General features: G+C 38.4%; 1 protein-coding gene across 4 annotated transcripts in view; it reads right to left on the reverse strand.

The window, feature by feature from the left end:
• The window catches only part of LOC122538584 (serine proteinase stubble-like), a 97,418-nt gene that overhangs the window by 27,433 nt on the left and 42,174 nt on the right, over positions 1-27,811 (reverse strand). The window contains exon 1 of one of the 4 annotated variants that reach the window (XM_043672799.1): positions 15,986-16,288. The exons of 2 other annotated variants lie outside the window; for them this stretch is intronic. The gene's annotated coding sequence lies outside the window, so the exon portion shown is untranslated. Of the gene's footprint in view, positions 1-15,985; positions 16,289-27,811 lie in introns of those variants that run through there. One more of the 4 variants, XM_043672798.1, reaches the window with a different exon arrangement.

The raw sequence follows: 27,811 nt of genomic DNA on the forward strand, positions 1-27,811 counted from the left end.
TCCAGACTACACAGATTAAATCGTCTAGATTAAAGTGTCAAGCTTTCTGTATCTCTGGAATTTCTAAAAATTATACCATTTGCCGAAGAATAAAATTCTTATGATCTTGTAAATTATTCTTCGACCTTCTTTCCGAGCTAGCCAGCGGTGCAGTTGCCTGGAGATTACATTTTCAAGATTAAAACCACCGAGTATTTCGTACTATACTGCAGAATACGATAGCATATTTCTGCGAGTTATCTCTCAGCTGATTTATGCGCCGATCAGTATAAAATTGTATTATAATCAAATTTTTACGACGGAGCATTTAGAATTTCTTGAAAATTATTTAAACCATTTGAAAATTTTATAAGTTATTTCTCGAGCTTCTTTTCAGATGATTCAGCGTACAATTGCATTAGGATCCAATTTTTGGTAAATGAGAATCACAAAGTATGTACTTTATATTTAACTTAAAAATTTCTGCGAGGTATTTTCCAACCAATTTGCAGTTTATTTAACGTAAAATTGAATTCGAGCCAATTTCTTCTATATTATTGCAGAAAGTTTCTATATTATTGCAAAATTTCTCGAAATTATTTCTCTCGATTAGGATCAAGATAAAAATTACAAAGCATAGTGATAATTATAAAAATTTTTACAAACCATATCTCAACTAATTTATTTAATACGAAATTGCATTTATGATAGAAAGTTGCGGTAAAAATTCTTCTACATTATTCGAAATTGCGTTTAAATCAAATTTTTATGACAGAAAGTTAAGGCAGAAATTCTTCTATATTATTTCTTGTTCTTTTTCTCGTGTGACTCAGCGCACAATTACGTTAGGATTAAATTTCCATAGATGAACACGATCGAGCTACTGTTCTTTTTACTACAGAATGTAGCAGCAATTCTAAAATATCTACAAGTTTATTTATCAATCAATTTGCAGTTTGTTTAATATAAAATTGCATTCGGATCAAACACAAGGTAGCACAAGATTTTCTAAATTATTTATATTCATATATAGAAACGATCAAGCATTTCATATTTTATATTATTAAAATAGTTTACATTAAAATATAAAATTATATATTATTATTATATTATAAAATTATAATTTATATATTATTAAAATTATTAAAATATTTTATATTATAAAATTATAATTTTTATATTATTAAAGTTATTAAAATATTTTATATTATATTATAACATTATAATTTATATACTATTAAAATATTTTGTATTATATTATAAAATTATATACTATTAAAATTATTAAAATATTTTATATAACATATAAAATTATATATTATTAAAATTATTAGCGGTAACTTGAACATTTCTGCGAGTTACTTTTCAATCAATTTCAAAATTTCGTTCGAATTGTTTTCAAAGTGTTGCACAAAATTTTTCCCCAAGTCACTTTTTTCCACCCCCGTGCGAGTCGGCGACGCAATTGCGCGTCAGGATTAAATTTCCACAGACGGAGAGTGGCGATCGCGTGCAACATATGAGGGCACGTCGCGACGCGGGCAATTTTAAGGACGGTTCGCGGAAATTCTCCACTCGGGCGGCAATGTGAATTCTTGAAATGCTCGGAGCTATTGGGACACGCCACTCGTGAAATCGAGGCGCACTCGGATGCACTCCGTGAGTCGCGGTCGGAGTTGTGTTTATACTTTCTGCAACGGCGATAGTAAACGTCGGCGCGGCTAAGCCTCCATTAACATTCATAGTCGCGACGAGGTTTCATAATGCTCGGTGGCTCTCTAGCTACGACTTCCTAAACACGCGCCGGGACTCTCTACGTGACTCGCTTTCGTGAACGAGCACCGAGGAAGGCCCCGATGTGTCCATTAAAATTTATGCTCAACCGTTTTCGGCCTCTCTTCCACGCGTAAATAAACGGCAAATGGCAACGAACCCTTCTTTATTGTCCATCACCAGCGAACACAAAAGGGTAATTACGAACTGCCGAGCTTCCCCGATATTGCTTCGGAAAATTTTCCTCGAAATCTTCGCGAAATTTCCGAACGATTTTTAAGTTTTTACAAAGATACGCGTGTTTTTAGTGGAGGTTATTATTAATAATTGGTCGATGGACATTAAAACACAGAAAGAAATAGAAATAACCATACTGTTATAAAATGAACATAACTTTAGTAATAATAATATTTGTAAATGTATTTTTTTTTTTTTGTGGGATTGTTATATGCTTGAGCAAGTTAAAAAGACATATATCTATTTATCTTTATTTATTATAACATCAAGCTCATTGCTGTTATTGTATCATATTATTACAACATCAATCTCATGTATTATTATGTTGTTTTGTTATAATACTAATTCACAAACCCTCCAATCAACGCAAGTTGCAAATATTGAAATTGCAAACTTTATTTTCCTACGTAATTTAAAACAAATACAATTTTAATTGTACTGTGCAATCACAATTAATTTAATAAAATTTAATAAATACAATTGTATATTTCACACATTAATTGTATGATTTATTTTAATTGTATATTTAATTAATTCTATATTTCCTTATATTTTCAGTGTTTCCGGATACTTGAGTTTGATTGAAAAATTTTCGTCTGGAGTGTACATATACTATATCTACATATTTACATTTTGACGCACAAACATTTCTAAATGTTAAATTACCAAAATTTTTCTACGTTTGATGCGCAAGTGAAGGCTGGCTCTAAATGTTAAATCACCACCAATTTTTCTACGTTTCTGAAGCCCTATTTCCGAACCTGACCATTTTTCGTTTCTGATACTGACGCCATAGAGCCATTCTATGCATACACCGCTCCCCAGCAACATTACAAACCCCACCAGCCATGAATCTTCTCATATACTACAAAACTTGTACCACGGCCCACACTATTTTACTGTCTCATAAGACAAGCGGTTCATGTTCTATAAAACGGCCTTCTAAAAGCTAGAACCAAAGAAAAGAAGAGAGAGAGTGAGAGAGAAAGAACACTCTTATTTTTCATAGTTTACGATAACAATTTTTTTTTGTTAAGGTTCTTTGGAGCAATCATTCTCTGGAACACCTTTGTACATACTTATTGATTTACATTTGACGATACATTTACTTCTTTAATGTCACAATTACTATGTGCATTTAAAATGTTACACACGGCCAATTAGAATTAAAAATTTTGGAGAAAAAGTAATTAAATGCACTTTTGATAATGGTGAAAAATAGAAATTCTAGTTTCAGTCTTCTCTACTGACTTGATAATCTTAGTGTTAACTTAAAATATATTAATCAATGCACGCACAATGTCTATTTCGAACGTGTATTATACATATATTCATTGTTCTTCTTAAATGTAATTCCATTTTATAAAATTGCAATTACGTCATTTGCTCGTTTGCGTTTCCTACGACCTGCTTATGCCTCCTTAAAATAAAAAAATATCAAATTCAAGCAAAATATGAAAAAGCCTTTCATCAAGCATGATTTTTCTCTGCCAAACATCACAGAAACTGTAAGACCGAAATATAAAAGTCTAAAGATTTTCTTTGCTCCGCCAGCAAAGTACGATGTATTTTTGATACTCGTTTGCCTCTCAGTTGAACGAAATCTGGTATCAACGAATACTGGATAAATAAATGTTCCGTCACGTTTCACGATAGCTCGCGTGCATACTGATAATTCATTACACGCCGGCGTTAATTCCAATTTCCGCGAGATCTTGCGCGATAACCGTGCTTCCGCGTCAACCCGTAGAAAGAAATGTTCCGCAACGAGTAGCGGGTTATCACAGCGACTCGTTCTCATTTCGCGGCGTTAATCGCCACGGCCGCGAATTATTTCTATCGTTGGAACGTGCCACGGACCGGAGATGGCCGGTGTCGTCCGCACGTGTTAGGTTAAACGCGGCTTTCCATTGTGCCCGAGAGAGGTCAGATTTGAAGAAGCAGCCAACCTCGATTTAACCTCGTTATCCACGCGCGTTGATACCACGCCGATCAAGAGAAAAGAACGCGTCGATTAACCTACTAACCGATCAATTAAACGGCCCTAACGGGGACAATGCCGACGCGCAAGGACCCGCGACGAACGTAATCAATATTTTTCGGCATCGTGCGTCGTCGAGAAAAAAAAAAGATTATTTTGCTCAAAAATAAAATCCTACGAAATATCGTGCATAAAGTATTGTATATGTATTGACCACTTGCGCTGGCAACTGGATTGCGGACCGTAACGAGTGACCAAACCGTATACGATGATTCGTCGCTTTCCTTTTGAACTCGTCGGATAGAAATGATGTCACTGGATAGAAATGATTGAGAAGTAGTAAATTTATCATTTGTTTCGCCTATTCTGTTTTACTTAAATATACTTGAAGCTGAAGAAATATTACAATAATGGAGCAAACAATTCTCGACGCGCGTGGCACATTATTTCAACGTAAGAGATTAATGCCGAGTGTAGGGAACAATTCGCTTTGTTGTAAAATTTAGGCAAAAAAATTATATACATTTATAATTTTGGCACATTTTAAAACGGCCAAATAATAAAACAAAGAAATAAAATGAAACCAATAAAATTAAACATTTCTCAAGGAAACGCCAAAAAAAAATTTCCTAAGTTCTTAAGATTAATCGGCATATATGACATTTCAAACTACAACACTGTTTAAGAGGTTAAAAAATAAGAAGTTACTCTTAAGAATTCTCAACGACACTGGATGCACACAAACGATCCAACATAAAGTTTTACTCAAAACTAAAAGAGTAAACTAAAATCTTGAAGAATTCTCTTCTCTCGATAGTTTCTATTCTCGAGTCATACTTCTGCGCCACAGTGTATAGACTTCGGTGGAAAATGAAGAAGAGCGATCGTCGATAATTGGTACGTAAATGGCAATATGAAGACGGAGAATCAAATTGCCGTTTGAGAAGCTGTCGTGGCGCCCTGTACGTTGTCATTATGCGTCGGCTAATAATCCGTGATGGACTGCAATTAGCGATGCCTGATATCGTACGTGGCTCTCGTACGCGTTCCGTGACATGCTCGTCAAATTAATTAGCCCTTGATTGAGCAGCCGACTTTACGACAACCCTGTCGCGTACCAACGACATCACGAGACGAACGTCGAATGTTACGAATCGAAAACCATTACGGAACGTCTCAATTCCGTCCGGTAGTCCGTTTTCTTCAAGTTCGATAAAGATCGCGAGTAACGAGAGCAAGAGTGACGAAACGATTTAAAAGAACGTCGACCTTACGAAACGAAGCCATTGCCAGACGTATTAAGATTATTTATTATTAAAACGACTTAAACGATATGACTTTGTATCGTTAATTTATTATTAATATTAATATTACTCGTGTTACGAGTTCGAAGTTTCTCATTCCGAAATATTTTCTTTTTCGATAGGGTGTTTTTAAACTGGAACGAAACTCGTCAATGTGACGGATTGTCTTTCTTTTATAATTGTTTTGAATTGATTTCTGTTTAAATAATCTATTTGTTTCTTTTTATTGAATTAAATTGTAATGATCGGTGGAATTTTGTTTGTCTTTTGAGGTCTAAGAAGTAACTATGTATTTAAAATGTTCACGAATGTTAAACCTATCCATTTTAAGTTTGATTGTTTTACGTTTCTAATTTACATATTTTTATAATAAAAAAATCTAATATTTTATTTTTTTAGGCTACAAATTTTCATGCATTTTGCAACGAAAATGCAAAAAAATTTCAAAATGCAAAGCAGAGTAGTTGTTATAATTTTTAACAGATGAAAGCAAGCCGCATCTAACTAAATTTCCATTTTCTAGTAGTTTATAAAAGATGTAAATTTGTATATAAAATCTGCAGTCCATTTATTAGGTAACTATTTCCTGAAACTCTTACCAACAGGACAAAATGAAGTTTCTCATAGAGCAGTAAACCTAAATCTCTTTAAGAAATCCTACTTTGAAAGGGTGAGCCTAATCTGTTCTTTAAGAAATCCTGCTGTGCACAGTAAACACATTTGTCTGTAACTCAGAACCATGAATGAAATTTCACTCTATATGAATCACCGTAATAACAATATCGCAATATTATCTGCAAAAATTGTAAACAGTAGCTCTTTTACTTTTCACTTAAATGCAATTAAATATTCCAATATTTATATTGATATTATTATTCACAATAATTTAGTACTAATACTTATAATAACTTAGCATTGATATTTACGTAATACTAAAATATTTAATTATATTCGTTTGACTATATTTATTGCATCACAGCAGCCAATTTCGTGGTAGTATTAATGTCAAATTTCTTCCATACATAATATTTTCACGCTGTCTCGCGCATAAAAAAACGAAAAATTATTTTTTCCACTCAACAAAAAATTACACAATCTCGAAAAGAGTTTCGTTCTCTGAAAAAGATTATCCTCATCTTTAAATGCTCTTCTATATTTATCACTTCGTCGAAGTTCAATAGAGATCGTTGACTCCGAAGTTCAGTTTTCATTTTTCGCGTAATACCTTGAAAAGATCATCGGTTTCCGAGTTGGACGAATGATTCCACCTATTGATTTCGTTTATGTTTCGCGGTAATTTCATTTATGTCTTTCCTGGCCTGTTTCACGTTGCAGGCGTTGGCATTTGCAGTTCTAACAAGCGGGCGTAGCAGAGCTTTGCAGGAAACGGAGGATGATTAAGGGGAGCTGAAGAAGAGGCGAGTTCGTCAGCTTGGAAAAGCTGATGCCATGGGAAAGGCTGTCCGTTTTCGAGTGTGTCACGGCTAACGATTATCTCATTATTATATCCCGCGTATCGTCCATTCTCACGCTGATCTAGAAGGAATCCTCCCTTCTTTGCTGCTATTTATTTTATCCGTTACGAGATAGAACAGCAAAATTAAGATATATAGTAGGCTAAAGATCAGGAAAATTTTATCTATTGAAGAGGAAAATTAAGATATATATATATATATATATATATATATATATATATATATATATATATAATAGCAGACTAGAGATCAGAAAAATTTTATCCATTGAAGAGGAAAATTAAGATATACATATATAATAGTAGGCTAGAGATCAGAAAAATTTTATTTATTGAAGACGAAAATTAATATGTAATAGTAGACTAGAGATCAGAAAAATTTTATCTATTTAAGAGGAAAATTAAGATATATATATATATATAATAGTAGGCTAGAGATCAGAAAAATTTTACCTATTGAAGAGGAAACTTAAGATATATTTATATAATAGTGGGCTAGAGATTAGAAAAATTTTATCTATTGAAGAGGATCGAAATTTATTGAACAGGATTGAAATCTATTCAACGGGACCTGACACGTTTGTTCATTTCACACACTTGTTTATTTTACATGCACAAGTAACAATCACAAATTCGAATTACACGACGAAGTTGAGGTACCAATATCAATAATAATCGTTAACAAAGTAGAATTTAATAAACTTCATGTCTAAAGACATTCCAAAACCTAGAAGCTAGAAATTCACACTGGGAAGTCAGGTTTATTAGTCAACTAAACAAATCATTTGTATCCTGCCTATATTCAACAACATCTCGCCAACCATCGCAAGAAATTCATTTCGCCAAGTCGGATTTAAGAATTGGTAGACTAATTAACGTTAATAAATCGAAATCTCCCTCGAGGCTGAGCCCTCGTGGATAAATAGTGGCATCGTGATAACTACTGTTAACCGATTTGTAGGCTAGCGAATTGGAACGGATCGGTAAATGGCCGGCGGTTCTTTTTTGCGTTATTTATGTCTCTTAACCCCTTAAAGCATTTTGTTTTATTCTGAGAATGTGCACTGGCGTGCTTAATTATTTCTAGGCGATGACGAGTATACTCGACGAAAGCATATTGTAAGTTAAATTGTAACAAAATGAGAAATCGCTTTTTGGTGTTTCTTTGAAAGATTTTTAATTTCATTAGTACTTACACTATTTACAGAACTTGACGTTTCATTTCTCGACTATTAAAAATTCAAAATGTGGAGAGGAGAACTCGAATTTTCACCAGTTCATAAGACGAAGTAAAAAGTCATATATTTGCAAAATTAAATTGATTAGAGATAAATTTAATTCGTATCGATTGCTTTGTCAGATTCAACTGCACATTTTCTTTGTTTATCTTCTTGTTATCTTGAAATATTCTAAAATGTGCTAAAATTACAATTCTACCCAAATTTTACAATAAATAGCAAAAGCGAATTTTTTTTCACGACTCGCGCGAGATCGTTTTTCGCCTCGGTTCGTTTCGGGACGCGAGCACCGCGTAGACGAACGCTGTCGATGATGTACAGTTACCCAATCGGCGGAAAGAGAGGAGAGAAGCCGCGTACGAAACGCATTTCGCTGAAACGACAAGCACCGCGACGTTTGACACTCGGGAACGCGTTATCCTCGCGTACGAGGACAACGACGCCGTCGACACGGACGATCGACGACGAATCGAACGATAAATCGTCGATTACCGGCGGCGAACCATCTCGGCTCGGCTAATTCGACTCCCGGCGGTTCGCTGGCAACAATTAAGATTCTTGCGAGCCCAACGATATCGAACATCTTGCCTCGTCATTCACGATCCACGCGGTCTTCTTGTTCGGCATCGATCGAACCGCGGAATCGTCGTCCATTAATTCTATTCATAGAGAATCAAAGAGAGATTCAAAGAGAGAGAGAGAGAGAGAGACCAGTTCCCTGTACACCGGAGAGTGCGACCTGAACCACACGCGGGCATTAAGCTTGCGACGACGAGAATATCGCTGGTCCTCTTGATTGAAGATCGAGAACCTTACTTCTCCAGTATTTACGGATCTTAATCTACGATTTTTTTTCTTCCTTTTTGTTCTTTCGTTGTTGTTTCCTCGTCTTTTACTCCAGTGAAATCACTTCGAACTCAACTTCGCTGGGACGATTAAAGCGATTTTCATCGGAGACGAAACTTTATGATACAACGGACTTTTATGATCAAACGAACTTTATGATACAACGGAGTTTCATTTACACGTAAAAATTAGAAATTAGTTGATCTTGATCACTTTGGCAGTTTCCAGTGTTAATTGTAACTTAGTCTTGGACGATCAATAAAGAAGATAGTATTTAAAAAATTAGAAAATATTATAAATAGAGATAGCATATATATATATTATATATATATACTGATAGGATATATATGTATATATATGTATAAATATTATAAATAGAGATAGTAAAAAATTAAAAAATATTGTAAATATTATAAAGTATTATAAATATTTAAATTTTTTTTAGTTTAGAGAGTCTCCGAATGTCACAGATGGGACGATTTTACAATATTGATTTTGCGATTTTGCTGTTCTTCTATAGATGATTTTCAAATGTTTGTTACACTCGTGTTAAGTACAATATTTAGATTCAATCTCCAAAATCCTTTCTCAGTTGCATATACTTCTTCCACGATACCATTTTGCAAATGTCTTTATTAACACTAGAACTATCAAAGTGATGGAAATGATCAATTTGTATATTTGTAACTTGTTCGAATGATTTTCACTAAAATATATAATAGAAGCTTGTGTTCTTTATTGTTATTATCAATTTTCTTCCTGTTCTGTGCACATCGGTTATTTTTCAAAACTATATATATATATTTATGAAACGTAATCAAATATTCATGCCTAGTTATTTACACTTATAATAGAAATTTTGAGCAATTATTATCACAATTATATTAATAAAATTCGTAATCAATCTAAAAATGTATTAACAGTATTGAATTACACAGATAAAGATACATACACGTGCGTGTATACGATGTATGCAACACGTAAAATGATGAAAAATGTTAAAAAGTATTTTTATCATATTTCAAGCATTACAAAAGATACTAATAAATAAATGAACGTCATTGTGCAAATTGTGCCCTGTTTCTGAGCGTTATTGTATCGAAGAAGATCCACAATATCTTGTTACAAATCAGCAAATATTATTCACAAGATTTGCGACGAAACTCGTTCGACAAGTTCACTATAAAAATCGACGAAACCCGTCAAATAAGGTTAATTACGAAAAAGAGCAAAAAAATCTATCGGAAAGATGAAACGACCAATGGTATTCTACGAAAAGCAGACTATCTATAAATCTTACGTCTTCGTTGGTCTTTCAACTTCACAACTGCCACGTACACACACGTGCACACTGCCGGTTCAAAGGAGTCACACCAGCAAGAGTCGAAAGGTCGTGCTTTCGAGATTCGAATACGCACGAGCACACAGCTGGAATATAGACGTATATACCGGACGACGAATCGAAAAGCTCGATCTGGAAGAGCGGCAGAGATCAAAGGATGCAACATGTTGCTACGAGCGTTGCGATCCTCCTTGTCCTCGCGGAACTACTTTCGGTCTTCCGTGTTTCGTTCGTGCACGTGTTTCGTTCGCGAACGTTCGCGGTTCACCGTGAAATCCCCTCCGTCAAACGCAGACACGTCAAAAGCGAAGATATCATCGGCGAGAGACGCGATGTCTGGGGCGCTTTTGAAAGGCCCCCGGGATCGAAATCAACGATTAGCCACGAAGGCAACTCTAATCGATCAAGCGTGAAAATCGTGCTGAAACCTGGAGATTTTCGACGTCAAAGAAAGTAGAGAGGACGTAGAGGAGCGACGCCTCCGGTGCAACCTCGAATACGATCGAGTGTGCAAAAGAGGAACCAGTTAACCCCTTGCGCTGGTAACTGGTTCGCGGACCATAACGAGTGACCGAATACAATAATTCGTCGGTTTCTTCTTCCTTTGAACTCGTCCGTATGATATCACTGGATAGAAATTATCGAGAAGTAATCAACTTATCATTTGTTATGCCTGGGTTACATTTAAATATACGTAAAACTGAGAAAATGTTGCAATTTGGGACAAAAAATTCTCGACGTGCGTGGCAGGTGGTAGGTGGAGATTACTCCAAACAAAAATACTGATCGAGACACCAGCACTGAACGTTCGTCACTCAACGTCAAGAAACATGTGTATTGTTATAACGTTATAAGGAATGCGTGATTATTCCACCCGTAGCGATCGGTGATTTGTTATAAAAATTAAATACATCGATACCGAATATTAGAATACTGAGAAGTTCGACAATGTACAAAAATAGAGAGTTCTACAAGAGAGAGACTTTTCATAGCTCAACTGACGCAACTTTATCGATTCTTTATACAGGGTGTTGTCTCGGGAGCATTCTCACAAGGAGACAGATAACTTTGGTCGTGATATTTCGTATAACAACAAGAACAACAATAAATGTACGGATAACTTTGATAGTGATACTTGACGTAGTTGGACGAGAGTAAATTCACTTTATCGATTCTTTATACAGGATGTTGTCTCGGGAGCATTCTCACAAGGAGACAGATAACTTTGGTCGTGATATTTCGTATAACAACAACAACAACAACAACAAATGTACGGATAACTTTGATAGTGATACTTGACGTAGTTGGACGAGAGTAAATTCACGAATGGTGTCGGTGTGAAACCGGCATTAAAGGTAAAGAAAGTCTAGCTCGAGGGAGTCGAAAGAAGAGAGTGCACAGGTAGACGTGCACGTTTGTAGATAATGCCGGTTGCCACGGTAAATTTGCCTCTGTCTTGAAGCGGGGGCTATCAGTTTCAATTGGCGTGTCGTATCGTGACCCGGCGTTTCTCCTCGCTCGTTCCAGTAGCCGAGTATTATCATTATCGACCGGTTCGATGTACCGTAGCGTTGTTACGACGAATAAAATAAGTGCTATTAGTTTAATTGTGTATGGTAAATTGCTGATTCGTTGCTGATCGATGTATTAGGACGTCCAGTAGCGTAACAAACCACGACCATTTCGCGTCCGTGTGCCTCGCTCGAGTTCTATTTATTGCGGAACGACGCTCCGAGGTTACAAATCTTTTTTTTTTTTTCTTCTTTTTGTTCAACTCTCTTACCAGTTCCAAGCCTCTGAGAGCGTGAGAGCGTCTGAACTCTCGGAAAATGTACGCTGTTGCTCAAGAATTTGATTGAACAACGACTTTCTCCAGAGTGAATCAATATTTCGTTGTATTCCACATTAGTAAAATTAGAATCAATTGTATGTAGAAAACGAAAGTTACAATTGCAATGTTGTTGTTCGTTAAAGGTTGTTTCAAACTTCTGAACGTATCAATGTACGCGCTCAAACTAAATTTGAACAAACTCAGCTGTCTAACTAAATTCAACAAGATTTAAAACTCTGAAGATTAAAAAAAAGAATATTCCGCGAAGAGCAAAATTCAACCTCCAGCAAGACTAACAAACACGAGCGTATCTACTTAACTAAAAAGTCAACTTTCAGTCAAACAAAGCCAGACAAAGCCAAACTTTTCGAAAAGCTCAGTTATATAAATCGAACGAAAATCTAAAATTCTAAATTCCGCTATCTAAAGTTCAACTGAAGAGTGTAAAATTCTTAAATGAGGTCTGAGTCGAATTAACCTTTTGCGCCACGCACGTCGACAATTTTTCGTCCCAAAATTGCATGTATTTTCTCAGTTTTAAGTATATTCAAGTAAAACAAAATAGGCGAAACAAGTAATAAATTTTCATCCAGTGATAATAACATACCGACGAGTTCATAAACGAAAGCGAACGAATTATTGTATACGGGTTTTGGTCGCTCGTTATGGTCCGCAATCCAGTTGCCAGCGCAAGTGATTACAAAATTCCCCCTTCCTCCTCATCCTCTTTCCTAAAAAAAAAAAAAAAAAAAAAAAAAAAGAAAAAAGGAATCGCGTCTGTCTATCGAAGCGAGAGCGAGATGAAGTCAAGCGTGGGCACTTGCAGGGACAGGTCAGACCCGATTTTCACGGGCCGTCGTCCTCGATCGTTTCTGATCGATGGAAAGACGTCGTCGGCGCGCCGCTTCGTAGGAAGTTAACCGGGGCGTTATCTCGCGGCGAACTCCGCGGCGAGTTCTTCCTTTTTTTTTTCCCCCTGCAGCGCGCGTGCAACGGGATCCCGATAGCTTGATTTCGCGCCTATCGCGGCAAAAACCGCGAGTTTATCGAGCGTTCGCGTCGCCTCACCCGCCGAGAGGGCCGACGAGGGTCCCGCGAGGAACGTTTCCCGGCGCCCGACAAGTTTGCCTCGCTCTCCGTCATTCGAACGAATTTATCGATCGATAAAACGTCTCCTTTTAACGGGGCAAACCCATGTTAACGAACGATATCCTGTGGTGGAACTTGAAATTCCCAAGGAGTTGAAACACAGTCAGAACCACGGCGCTGGCCTGTTGCCAACACGCGTGCATGATTGTTCTCCGCTCTTTTTCTCTTTTCCTCGTTCGCCGGTATATTTAATAACTGGTTCTGTCTTCAGGTAATTATATCAGTCCGCGCGTAACGGGAATGGATCGAAGATTGTCGAGAGTATTTTCTTCCGTTTCTGTTTTTGTTTTCTGTTTATCTTCGTTGGAACAGAGGAACAGATATTCGTAGTGGGGAAAATGCGGAATGATTCACCGATACGAAACCTTGCTTTGTATTTCCAATTTCATAAATATTTGAAACATTCAGAAACTGCGTTTAAAACTCAATTTCTTACCTTGCGAAAATATTATTTTCGAAATATTCAAGAAACCGCGCGTAATACGTGCTGAAATACATTTGAAAATCGCGCGTGCAGCAAAAGACTTGTAACATTCCTTGAGCTCAAAAAATTCCTTGAATTTGAAGATGCATTGTCAATTGTTCTTTAGTATTCTTTTCTTCGTCAATTGTCACGTCAAGTTGCAGTTAAATTATGTTTAACGCGATTATAGTGAAATAGAAAATGGAGAGAAGGCGAACACTACTAAACATAAAGGATCTATCTAAGAAGATCCTTTGAACTTGAAGACATGTTGTCGATCTTGTTCCTCGTTAACTGTCACGTTAATTACGTTGCGACGTATGTTTGACGCGATTTTAGTAAAAATAAGAAACAGAGAAAAGACAAATGTTACACTTGTCAAAATCATCTATAAAAAAAAAAAAAAAAAAAAAAAAAAAAATAAAAGGAACAAGCTTCGTGCAATCAACGAAATTGATTGACTTGCAAAATCGTCTAGAATTCGGAAGATCCTTTGAACATGTACAAAAGATGTATTGTCAGTCGTCCTCCATCTATCCATTTCTTCATTAACTGTCTGATTTTCACGGAATAGGAAACGAAGAAAAGGCTCGTATCGAAAATCGCGCGTAGAAAAATAGGAACACGCTTCGTCCAGAAAACTTCCGTTGCGGTGAGCTGGGGCGCGCGATTAACGGCCAATGAGAAAGTATTACGGAAGTATGACAACGGTAATAGATAACTGGAAACGAGCGAGCAAGCTGACGATCCGCGAGGACGTATCCGCGGCGACTTTTCGATCGGAGTCACGTTCAGTGTCGTTACGGTATTCAAGTGTAGCATCGGCCATCAAGGACCCATAACTGGGCAGAATTGCCAGGCTTTATCGCGTCCGCGTGCCGCCTGCGATCGCTTCCGCGGATAAAATCGCTCCTTTCCCTCCACCGCGTATTTATTTTTTCCCCTCTTTTGTTCGCCAACGAGAAGATTGCGTCACAAAGGGCGAAACGTTCAGCCTTCTGTCCGTGTCCCAGTCCGCTTTTACTTTTACGAGAGGCGATTTCACAAAAGTTCTCACAGTGATTTTCTTTCACGTGTGTTGCTGTGGATAGAAGATCGGACGGCAGACTAACTGCAAGTTGTTACGATGTACATATTAAAATTCAACTTCGTTCTTTACGCATGAAATCAATTTCACGTTATTCACTCGTTGGTTATTTGCCAATGGCATAACACGAAACTCACGAGTTTTAATTCCTGTTTGTTATAGTTTTTATTGCAGCGTTAAAATTCTGGTAATATTTCGAACAAATAGGCTTCTACATGCAAAATGTCATTATTAGGTAGGAAATTTGCGACGTATAATTAATATTCGACGCGTCTCAAGAAAATTTACCAAATTTATTGCATAAACAATTTAAAGTGAATTTGAAAGTGACTTTGAAAAGATGGTGTTTCTAAATGTCATTTCTCTGCATTCCAATTTGTGGAATTAATTAGTGTGATTTCTGAACGACTCAGCTGTTCATTGCGTTTATTTGGATATGAAAAGAAAATTTTCTTTTATTTATATGAGAAGAAAATTTCATTTGGGCTATTTGTAAGACATAAACATATTCTATACTACAGTAGGTGTCTTAATATTTATGAACGACAATGTACTATTAAGGAGTGATGATATGCACTTATTTATATATTTATCTTGGGTGAAAGTTAGCCGCGAATCTTCCATTTCGTCACAAAAAGAAACAAAAAAAAAAATAGATTTGTAGAATTACATGTAGAACTCTCATTGCTCCAAGTTGCCATTACATCTTTAATTTATTATATTATACATACGCGATTGTCCACAATACAGAATCAAGCAAGCAGTCTTCTCTGACTAATAAATTGAAAGCATAGGAAAGAAATTAGCCCACTGTGTCTCAGAAGCGAGATATCTCGTCATTGGCAGCGAAGGTATTATAAATATTTAAAATCCACCAAAAACTCCACTCGTACGTCGTATCAATTACAAAATAAAATGTCGATCAAATTGCAGCTATGAAAATTAAAATATCGATCACTGTAGCGGAGGATCTGTTATAGAACCAGAGGACAGGGAAAGGTTAACGACACCTGAAAAGAAGGGAACGCGAGAGTAATCGCTGCCGATTCATCGAATTCCGTCCGATTCGCAGTGAGGTGCTCCGTCCTGTGCTGCGGATGAAGTTGTAACAAGGCGAGAAACGGTGGATCGGCACGTTGACACGAGAGAAAACGAGAGAGAGAGAGAGAGAGAGAGAGAGAAAGAAACAGAATGAGAGAGAAAGAGAGATCAGCAGCGCGAGGAACGAACACGATTTTCTGAAGAAAGCACGGAAGAATGAGAGACACGCGGAAGAAGTACCTGGATCTCCCGTGGGATCAGACTGGTCCGTGACTGGTCAGTCCTCGTAATTACTTCATCCGCGCTCGCTCCGAATCCTGGTATCCAGACGGTTGGTTGCTTCGATTCCCGCTGCCCGGCGACCTGCCGATCGCGTGTCACTCGCCATTTCTGAATCTCTCACCTCTTCCGCCGATCCCGAATTTTCCACCGATCCCCTTTCCTTCGATCTCTGTTCAGACAAATCTCTCCACGCAGTCCCCTCGCGCAAGCCCGTTCATTTCACACGTCGATTTTCTTTTTTCGTCAATCACTGACGTATAAAGACAGAGAGAGGGAGAGAGACAGAGAGAGAGAGAGAGAAAGAGAGAGAGAGAGAGGCACGGGTCCAGGCGCGGATCGGATCAGAGAGGAACTGCTGATTGATTGCGAACGATCGTATCCAGCTCGGGGAGAGGCGGCGTATGACTCAGTCGGATAGAATTCGAGATCCACGCCGATGAACCGTTGTATTTAATTTCCGGGGGTTCGAGAGCGGTCTCTGTCTTCGTTAGATCGGAGCAGATCGGTGTCCGACGGTGTTCACCCGGAGGAATCCTTCGCGAAAACGGTCGTCCGATATCATCACGAATATTCCGTAACTACCGAGGGGTCAAGAATCCTCGACTTCTAATTCCCAGACGATCGTTATTGTCCTTTTTTTCTTCCCTCTGCCCCCCTCTCTCTGTCTCTCCAAATTGTACGAGTCACGAAACGGAATTCTCTAGCTCTGCAGAATATGCACTGTACGTATGATTGCGACGTTAATAAGAAACCGAGTAGATCCTCGAGACGAGAGAAATTGAAATCGGTGGAGTTTCGGTGGAACGGCAGCTTGTAAGGACGATCGATCTGACGGTGTTGGCGCATCGATCTGGTCCGGGGCGAGGGACGACCTCGGTGTCGGAGGACGGTATCACGGTGGATTCGATCGGTCTACGAAAAAGATCGAACACGACCGAGTGGTCGAGGTTTAACCGTGACGGACGCCGGCCTGGCACTGAACGGCTTAACCGGTATACAACCACTGACCATCACCATCGTAGCCATCATCGGCCTTCCTCGTCTCGTTCCTCTTGGCTGCCTCGTGCCCTCTCTCTCCCTCCGCCGGCCTTCTTTTCCTTTCCTTCTCCATCTCTCCCCCCATCCCCTCGCCCCTTCTTCGTTCACCCTCTTCGCTTCTACCGGTAACTACTATCGCCACCGTCATTCGTCCTTCTTCCAAGCGCCGATCGTCGCGCGGTCTTCGGGAGGTATTCAAGGTCATCCTCGGGAAATATGTCAAAATCGACCGCGCTCCCGTACCGTTCGATTCGGCGCAGTCAGCTGGACTCGATACACTTTCCTGTGCGCCAGTTGCGCGAAATTGGGCTGCGCGATTTGTCTCGCGAACGGTACCTCCTCGCTCGCGAGAGTCGCTGGACCGGAAGTTGGTTTCGCGATTTTTCTGCTCCTCGGTTCTTTTGCGAACGGTACTTTTGTGTCACGAATGATTAATGGTAGGTAAACTCGGGTTGTTACGCGTGAATTTTTTTTTTTTTTTTTTTTTTTTTGGTTTAGTGGATCGTTTATGCCACCTTTGGTTGAACAAAGATAAATGAAATTCGGGTGGACACAAATGTTTTCGTTTCTTACTTGGTCGCGAATTTGCGAAAATTGGATCGAAAAAAGATGTGTACGTTTATCGAGTGAAATTTGAGTCACGCCTCTTTTTCGAATTAATTGATCGATTAATTGAAGAGTCGAGAACGAGCGTCATTTTAATGACAAGAATATGATTTGAAGAGTCTGACAGGTGTCGATTTAGACTTTCGTTCATTTTTCTTTCTCTTATTAATCGTCGAAGGAAAGGAGGATCCCAGCCAAGTAGTCCATCGATTTAGCCACCAGCGATGTCGCGGCTTGAGAGAAAAAAGCAACTATAGAAATTTAACAGATGTTCCAGCAGATAAGCGGATTCGACAACGTGACGAAACAGTCGCCTGATTTGTACGAGAATTCCGCTCGTGTCTCGAAAAAAATGGATCGTGTGTACTACAGGTCTCCATTTCAATCTCAATTCTAATAAATAATTTTTAATACACGGATTAACAACTGTTTACCTCTACTGCACTCCAACCGAAAATACTATACTTGTTTTAGAATTGAAAATATTACACTTTGTACTGAGAAAATATCTGTAGAATGTTAATGTAATAGTGTAAATACGTAATTTGATAAAATTACATTATCTGCGATAAATATTGAATATTAAAAAATATAAAATGTCTGGAGGCTTCGAGTTGGAGAGAAATCTCGATATCGATTTGGGATTTCTTATATTGAGATGAAGCGAAATAATATAATAATTGATGAAATATTTTTATTGTAGCAATCAGATGAATAAATTTTCCATTTCGTTTAACGAACATCGCGAAGACCTCTAATGTTCTTTGATTTAAAATAAAGTCCTTACTAAGAAAAAAAAAAAACCAAATACGCAATAAAAGTAAAATTCATGCTGGTCAGAAACAACAAAAAGTCTCGGATTTTAGCCAATTTTTCTCCAATTTCTTCTTCTTCTTCTTCTATTTTTCTTTAATGTCGCATTTTTCTTTAATGTGCCATTAGATATGTGTGTAGTAGTTTATTATATTTTTGAGATATTTTAATACTCTTTATGTTTTTGAGATATTTTAATACTCTTTGTATGCCATTTTGAGAAGTCAGCTTTATGTTTCCGTTGATTCCGTATTTCTGTCTTTGGATTTCTGTGGTGTGACATTCGTGCAGTATGCGAGTTATAGTTATTGGAATGAGTGCAGGTGGGTAGCGTAGGTTTTTTAATTTTGTGTTCATGTGTCAGCTTGGTATAACCGGTTCTTAGGTGTGTGATAATTATTCCTTCTTTCCTGTTGTTAAAATTTGGTGTTTGTTGGTCTTGGATACTTTTGTGTAGTTGGGTAGTTTTCCCAATTTATTTCGAAACGCAAGCCTAAATTCCATCGATCGAAATTGTCAAACGCATTTCCAATGATAAAAATCGTACATACGGCGACTTCCTGACTCACGAAACCTTAAATTTTAAAGACTATTTTATATTTTAAGACTTGTAAAGACTATTTTATATTTCGAGACTTATAAAGACTATAAAGACACTATAAGACTACTTAGAAAGACGCGTTTCGTATTTTATAGCGTACGAAACGTGGAACACAAAACTGGCCTCGTGTCTATTTATTTTCGAAACTAGGCCGAACGATTCTCATTGTGCTCGTTGTTCATCTCTCGAGAGGGGCGGGAGAGAGGCACCGCAGTCGCGTTTGCATTTCGCGCGCGTGAATTATCCGCGTGGTCATCTATCAAAATCACGTCGGACGCGCGTCGGGTCCTCGGGTGGCTGGCGGATCGAGCGATGATAACGAGGCCAGTTCGCAGCGGCACGCTCGGCGAAACGCGTTAGGACACGGTTGCTCGAAACGCGAGCCTCAGAAAGCAAGAAAGCGGATTGCCGGGCTCCGGAAGAGGGGAAAAGGACAACGGAACGCGCGGCAGGCGAGAAGAAACGAAACGGCGCAACGGAGAAAACACGCAGCCGCCAGCCCGTGACGCAATTAACGACCAAATTATTTCCACTAATTGCGAGGCAACTCGCGCACCGTCGCGGCCACCAGCCCCTCCTCTTCTTCCCGCGTTTTCCGAACCGTAAGACGCGAAATTTTTTGCTGCCCGACGCATGCTGGAATTTGACTGCGAGCGCTGAAGTGTGTCATTTTAGAACATGTACCATACATACACGGAAGAAAGGGTGATAAAAGGGCGAAGACACAGTATATAGTTTGGCACAGTTAATTGGAACATTTGACTTGATTTCTTTTGACTTGAAAATCTTCTTTCGTTCAATGAAAACTGGAAATGGACAAATTTATGACGTTTTTTGATGTTCTTGGTATAAATGTGGCACAGTTTAAAGATTTCATTTTAGTTTTGTTTTTTGCCTATTATAAGATACATGTTTGGAAGGGTATTGCAGAATTGAGGGAAGGGACATATCGTCATTTATTAATGAAAAAAGAAAGATGGACAAGTTTATCACGTAGTTGATACCCTTGGCACAATTTAAAAATTTTATTTTAGTTTGTTTTTGGCTTATTATAAGACATACATATGTTCTCTTCCTCTTTTCTCTCTAAGACGTGTTTGGAAAGATATTCCAGAATTGAAGGAAGAGTAATATGTCGATATATAATAATATGATATAATTACATAGTATTGTGTAATAGTATAATATTATTATGATATAATTACATAGTATTGTGTAATAGTATAATATTATTATGATATAATTACATAGTATTGTGTAATAGTATAATATTATTATGATATAATTACATAGTATTGTGTAATAGTATAATATTATTATGATATAATTACATAGTATTGTGTAATAGTATAATATTATTATTATCGTTTAATGATCAATGAAAAAAAGAAAAATGAACCAATTCATCACGTTCTTAATACTCGTGCTGGAAATGTAGAACAATTTAAAAATTTTATTTTAGTTTGGTGTTTGCTTATTATAAGATAGCTCTTCTTTTCTCCAATTTTGGAGTAAGAGTAGTATATTAACATATAATAATAATAATATAATTACATAATATTATGATATACATAATATATATAATACTATTCTCATGTAATTTAATATATTAAACAATATTTTAATATATTATATCAGAAAAGCTTTTGCCGTTATACTGTCATACATGCTATATTGTGTATAATTCGAGGAAGAGCTGCGAGCGAAGCAGATATAGTTCGACTCCAGTAGAGAAAGTATATAGAGACAGAACAGCCTACAAATTCCTAGTGTGCTTAGAAATTTAGTAGACCGTCCTATTCCGCGTTGTGTAGAATCAGCGCAGCGAGGATAAAAATTCAATTGCGCCAAAATTTTCACGCACAAGCGTGCGCGCAATTTCTCTGGCTACGCTTCGCGATTTATAACGCCGTGTTTCGCGCGGATTACGGCAATTCTTCTCGGCAGTGTTACAGGGAACACGCAAACATTTTCGCGAGCGTTCCGTTACGCAGGGCGCGCACGCTAAATGAATTGTTACAAAAATGGCGGCACGTGGAAATTAATTCACGTCCACGGGCGGCGGTAACACGGCTCATGTAAACGCGGCGGTAACACCAGCTGAGCGCGAGTGCAGATTAGCGGTAACTCTCCCCGCGGCGTGCAGGAAACATCCGTGGCCCATTCAAGTAAAGGCTAGTTTGCACGTGAGCTTCCTCTCGTCCTTCGTCGCTCGCGCTGTGTTTCGCGAAAGAAGAAACTTCTTGCTGCTTCGTGATATTTTTTTTGAATAATTTTTTTTTATCGATAATATTTTAATCGAAACTTCTCAGAAATTCAGAGAAATAGGGAACCAAAATTGTAATTTATCTTAACCTTGCTGCGTTCTTTTCTTCGGCTCACTTGTATTTATTTATTTTAATTTTGAAAATGTCTCAAGTTTAAGCGCAAAATTGAAAAAATTCTTCTTAAAGAAGGAAAACAAATAAACGTCTAAATAAACATCTTTTTAAAATACTATAAATTCTTTTTGTTTGCTGGACAAAATAAGTGTGAAATGGAAATATGAGAATAGCAGAGTTAAGATAAATTGATGTGTATCTAAATTTATCTGACGGCACTTTTAAATTTGCGCGCTCAAAGATAGTCAAGAGCGTCAAAGAGAGGAGAAACTATTTTCTCACAGTGAAGGAAACTTGCCTCCAAATAAAATATGTGCTGAATTAAATTAAACTAAAAAAAACATAGTCAATTTTTAAATGCGTCAAGGTAGGGAGACCATTTGCCTCTAATGGAAGAAACTTGTCCCAGATGTACAAAAGTTAACGCCTGCCGAATGCATCTTATTTAACTAAAATTAAATTACTAAAAAGCCACGAAAAGTTCACAATAGCGATAAAAATAATTCCCGTGTGACTTTAAGAGCATTTAAAAAAAAAAAAATTTCTCGACCTAAAAAAGACTCATTCTGTCAGATTTTAACAGCTCGAATACCATCATAGAAAGTAATTTCTAATTCCACAGTGCGTCTTCTGTTCAGCAATAAAGAGAAAGAGCAGTGAAGGAGTGGAAAGGAAAAAATAGCGCAACACACGAGAGATGGAAGAACGATAGAAAGAGAAGAAGAAAGAGAAAAAATTGGAGAGAGAGAGAGAGAGAGAGAGAAGCGGGCATCGAGAAAGTTATCGTTCGTCAAGACGACTCGTATAATGAGAGTATCGGCTCTGTCGGGCCCAGCGCTCGAACCGTTTCCTTTTTGCGAGGGGGGAAAGAGAGGGCTATTTCGTTTCTTGCCGCTCCAACGATATCAGCCTATATTAATTAATTCGATGCGCACCGACGCGTGACGGCGAAACACCGCGATCAAAATGGAGCAATCTGAAGGAACGGGACGAAAACCGGCGGGAAAAGCGACGGGAGAGAATCCGTTTGTTGCTCGATCGTCCGTGCCAGGTGAACGCGTTTCATTACGGGGAACAGCGTTTAATTTCCACCACGCGCGCACGGCTGGCCGAGCTTTAGTTACGCACCGCTATTTGACAACCTTCATTTCGGTTTAATTAAAACTGGAATATGGTGGCGTCGTTTGGAAGTATTTTGGACCTGTTGGCTGAGTTTGACTGGACGTAATTTAAGTGAGATATTTCGGATGAATTTTGGATTTTGTAACGAGTTTGTTTCCTATCTTCCAATTAAGAGATAATAGATAATCTGTGAAATTATCTGTGATTGTATTTTTCTGGATAAATTGGCTCTGTACTGACTTTCTTTATGGTTAAATTGACTCTTGAGAGATAATATACTAAACTAGCGTTTGTCACTGGTTATGATTTCTTCTAATAATAAATATAGTAAATTATGGTATCTATTATTAATTATTATATAATATTTTAAACATTGTTAAACATTACGAGACATTATTAAATTTTCTCACAAATAACGCGTTTGTCATAAAAACTGACTAACAAAGTTCCAGTACATTCTTCCAGTAATAGATACAAAATATATTATCATTAATTTCTTTAAATATAATAATTTCAATTAACAGTCCGCCGACTTCATAGAAAAGAATTTATTAAGTGCTGCTTTCTCACCAAGCCCAACACAATACTTTAACGAAACTCACGCAAATGTCACACAGCCACGAGTAATACTTAAAAATCGCCGTCTCGAGCAACGAAAAGAGCACACAGCTACTCGAAGGGTATATAGATTTATCGCGGCGACGAACTTCGGTGGAGGACTGAGAACTGCCATAACGTTACTTCTTTCCCGAGAAGCTGTCGAAGATGCCCCCCGGGGGAGAGCGGACTCGAACAAAAGACTGTCATTTCCTTGAAGTTGGTCCATCTTGGTGGCATTCCGCGTGGTCCGTGATCCGTTCTCCTTTAGTTTTCAATCGATCACCGGCGGGAAAGATGGAGCAATCGACGCGCCGGCAGGAAACGGTGAAAAACTCGAGTGGCTGCAACGGGCTGGCCGTTATTCCGGGAGGAATACCGCGAAACACGCAAGAGAGAGAGAGAGAGAGAGAGAGAGAGAGAGAAACGAGCTTTCTGACGGTTGAGAGAAAAAGAGCAAGAGGGAGATAGAGGATACGATGATCGATCAATCGACAGAAGCAAGGAATATTCCGTCCCTCCTCTGTCGTACTCAGCGCCCCCTAATGACACAGCACCGTTCATCTTTCCGTCGAATCCTCCTCATCCAGTTGATCTTGTCTCGATCACCTTTCGACGCCTCGGTCGATCCACAATCTTCGGCTCCACCCTCTGTTTCTCTATTTCTCTATCGATTTCTCATCTATCGCGTTCGTGCAAACTGTTGAAACGAAGTCTCCCCGAGGCCGATGTCACTTATATTTTTCGCTCGATTGTTAACTGTATCGGTTAGAAGTTGCTTTTTTTTTATTATTATTATTTGGTGGATTAAGTGGATCAGCTTTTGGATGTTTGAATAATTTCCTAATTTTAGTAACTGTTTAGTTCAAGTGAATTCCTTGATTTTCATATCGTCAATATTGCCGAGTGCATCCACTTTCGGTTCGTTGTTTGTTAAACAATTACAAGATAAAAGCTTCGAATCTATGATCGTTTAAGGTAAAATTTAGATGAAGCATATTAACATAATGTATCATATAATCAATATACAATGTTCATTTTATACGTTCTATACATATTCTCCTTCAGAAACAGTACGCCGAATCTTAAATTTGTACGACGCACAACAAGAAAGATACACGGAGAAATGTAAACAAATTCAAGTTGTTCGGATAACTAATAACATACCTAATACCTAATAATAGTATAATATAATACACTAACTAATAATAATATAATATAACATAAGATGAATCGAAGAAACAACGAACATACTTCGTCAAAGTGTCACGTTAAAAATTTGCAGATTCGCAGATCCCGTGAACTAAACGACGTATCGTCAGTTTGCAATATTGTCTCCTTCGTTAATTGCCAGGTTTCAAGCAATTTCGAGTAAAACGGCGGGATCCCGCCTTAGCGATAGATACGTTAATTATCGATCTAAAAGTCCATCTAAAACAACCTATGCGCGAGTCCGAGTGAAAACATGATTGATAATAAGTTTCAAACCGAGGAGGAGTTTCTCCTCGAATCCTTTTTCTCTTTTCTCGGCATACGAATCCGGAGATCGTGCCGATTATAATCCTCGGCAGCCTCGGCAGAAGCCGGATGAATTAAAAGTGGATCTCTATCGAGGGCGATACCGTGGACGACGTGATCGGCTGGTGGAATCGCGTGGACTAGGCGTGGTTGATGTGCCGAGAGCATCTCGTTAAGATCCACGACTAATTGCTAGAATCTCTTAGTCATTGCCTTAACAAGGCAGATATTCTAGGTTAACCGGCCGGCTTACATTCTGCGTCTGAAAGCGCGTATCTGTTACCCGTCGGATATCCGATGCGAATATTCGAATCGGCCAGCCGATCCAGCATCGAATTTCGAGGTTACTTGGCCGCGCGTCCCGGCCATCGATATATTCAATTATATCGCGGCGAACGGATCGATACGGACGGCCGACTGACAATAACCGCCAGACCGCATTCTCCTCTTGCCGATGCCGGTACTTTCACGCAAATGCCCAACGCTGTTGCGTTTGTCGGATCTATTCGAAACAACGTATCATTTCAGTTGTACTCGCAAATTTTGAGTAATGAAAATTAAGCTTGCCGGTTATTTAACGTTGCAGGAAAGCCAAGATGTTCGAACTTTAGTTTGGAAAATTCTGCAAAAACTGTAGCAAAGATCTACCTCCCTTTATTCGTCTCTGTGGTTTTCGAAACCTGTAGCATTTTTTTTATTCCTCGCAGAGTTACATGTTCAAACTTAAATTCACGCTCTTACTATTTACGCTGTTGTTTGCGCTCGTCGCGTATGCACGTGTATATTTGCAATCTCTGAAAATCAGGTCTGGAATTTAATTCTAAAAATTTTTATAAATACAAGTTGTTTAGTAAACTTTTAACTTCTAAATTATTTCTACTTCCGTTTCGAATCAACCTTCACAATTAAAATTTCAATTCTTTTATTAAAAGTTCAATTTCAACAGTTATTTCGTATTTGATTAATAAATGTTCTAAGGGAACATTTATTTCTTAACAGATATTTCAAAGTAAAATATAAAAGTGCATTCTCTTTTTCACTTACATTACTGGCATTATTTAAGGAACTGGAAACAGGATGAATATGAAACGAGTAAGTAAGTCGGGATTTTTATGCAGTTATACGATTAAATGATTTCAGATTCGAAATTTCAAGAAAGCTACAATCCACTCGCGATTCATAATGCGAAGCTGAACGAAAGAGCAAAGCCACCTCTCGGTGGATGGCGGCTGTCCTCGATTTCGAGGAGGAAAACGGTGGCGCGGCCCACCAGCGCCAGAAATTCCAATTTTACTTTCCGACAGCGCTGGCACATCCAGAACATGGGAGAAAGAGGGTGAATATTCGGGGCAAATTTCAATGAGTTGGTTATAGGGAGACCGGGGCTCGCAGGCCCGTAATTAAAGCAGCGTACGCGAGTCGGGGGCCCCTCGGGCGCGCGATACATCAACGTGTCCGAGTGATTATGGTGCTGGTAGCGAAAGGCCGGCCCTATCGTGAATTAAATCTTATTCTCAAACAGGCTGTAAAGGGTGGGCCTTAAGCTTTTCTTTTTTTTTTAAGGGGGGGGGGGAGGCTTGTTCTGACTCTGAAGTCTCTTGTGGAGACTTTTTCCTGTTAAGTGTACACACGAGTGTCCGTCCGTCCCTCTTGCACACGGGAGGAGGATTTTTTTTTTTTTTTTTTAAAGGGCCACGCCGTCTAATCGAGTGAAAGTGGCGAGGTGAAGAGAACGCGCCGAAAATTAGCTTTCGATTAACTTTTTCGGTGAGAGCCAGTTAGCCAAGCCGGGGAAACAGCCTGAAATGATGATAGTGCCGGTCGGCAGCGCGATTTGCATGATTCCTCGGTAAATCTGTCGGACTCGATTTGACGGAATGCGGCGAGGCTTGCGAACCAAGTCGCGGGATTGCTCGAGCCGAGTAAATCGGCTTTCTTTCTCTTTCACACGCGTGTCTCCGTTTAGAGATTCAAGCGTACAGCCAGTTGTTTTAAACGATTTTGTTATTAATACGACATTGACACTACGAGAATTACGGTGTCAAATTTCTTTGGTTATCTTCGGCGGAAATATTTTAGGAATTTTTTAAAGAACACGCACGAATAAACGAATCTCTCGTTATTCTTTTATTGATGATTGATTTCAAATTAATTCTATAAATGTCAGTTTCTTTTGGTTATTTCTGATCAAAGTATCTCTTAAATTGAACAAATACGAATGACTTAAAATATCAATCTCATAAATTGGAACAACAAATCTTTTATTAATATCGATACTCGTCCTATTAGAATAGTTCAACTGTTTATATCATCGGATCATTCTAGATTACAAAAATATAGTGCGCCTCTCACTAATTTCATCTAAACGCATCGATATATTCACTTAATATTTCATTTAATTCCGAATATTTAGAGTATTCTTAAAACTAACCAACGTCCCCTAACTTGTACAGAACATTCAGCAACTCCGATCTTCGATATTCAGCCAACGTTAACGTCACAGTTTTAAATAACACGTTCCCTCACTCACTGGGGCGTGAAACGTTCAAAAAGTTCTGGCCATCGTCAGCCAATTAACGAAGATTTCACGGAGAAATGAAAACGCGGCGGCGAGGTGGCAAGTTCATCGCAAATTACCTCGCAACTTTATCTGAGAGTGAGATTCCTCGGCTAACGAGATCGGACGTGCGAGCCGAGGCGCGAGAATAAATTCCCGGGCGAGATACGTTTCGTGGGAAAATTCGAACGATCGGTGGCGAACGTGAATAGAAAACGTTTAATTTCTATCGGCGGTTATCGACGTGGTATCAGCGTGACTATCGAGCCAGTGGGCAGGTAACAGCGTTAATTGCGAAACAAGCGATACGCGTTGTTCACTGGCTGCTGCCTTTATCACCGTTTCTATGACATATCGCGGGGCGATCTGCGAGTTTAAGCCGCGCTCTCGAGACCCTCGAGAACCGATCATTCGCTGCTGGGGATTATTGCCGTGAAACGGTATTAAAATCGGAATTCCATCCGCGAGACTGCACGTAAATATTCACAGCGCCAATTTTTATCAATTAAAGCGACAATATCGATCCGATATTCAGGGCCGAGAGGTTAGGA

The sequence above is a fragment of the Frieseomelitta varia genome, unplaced genomic scaffold, assembly GCF_011392965.1.
Source record: "Frieseomelitta varia isolate USP_RPSP 00005682 unplaced genomic scaffold, Fvar_1.2 scaffold_168, whole genome shotgun sequence".
NCBI lineage: Eukaryota > Metazoa > Arthropoda > Insecta > Hymenoptera > Apidae > Frieseomelitta > Frieseomelitta varia.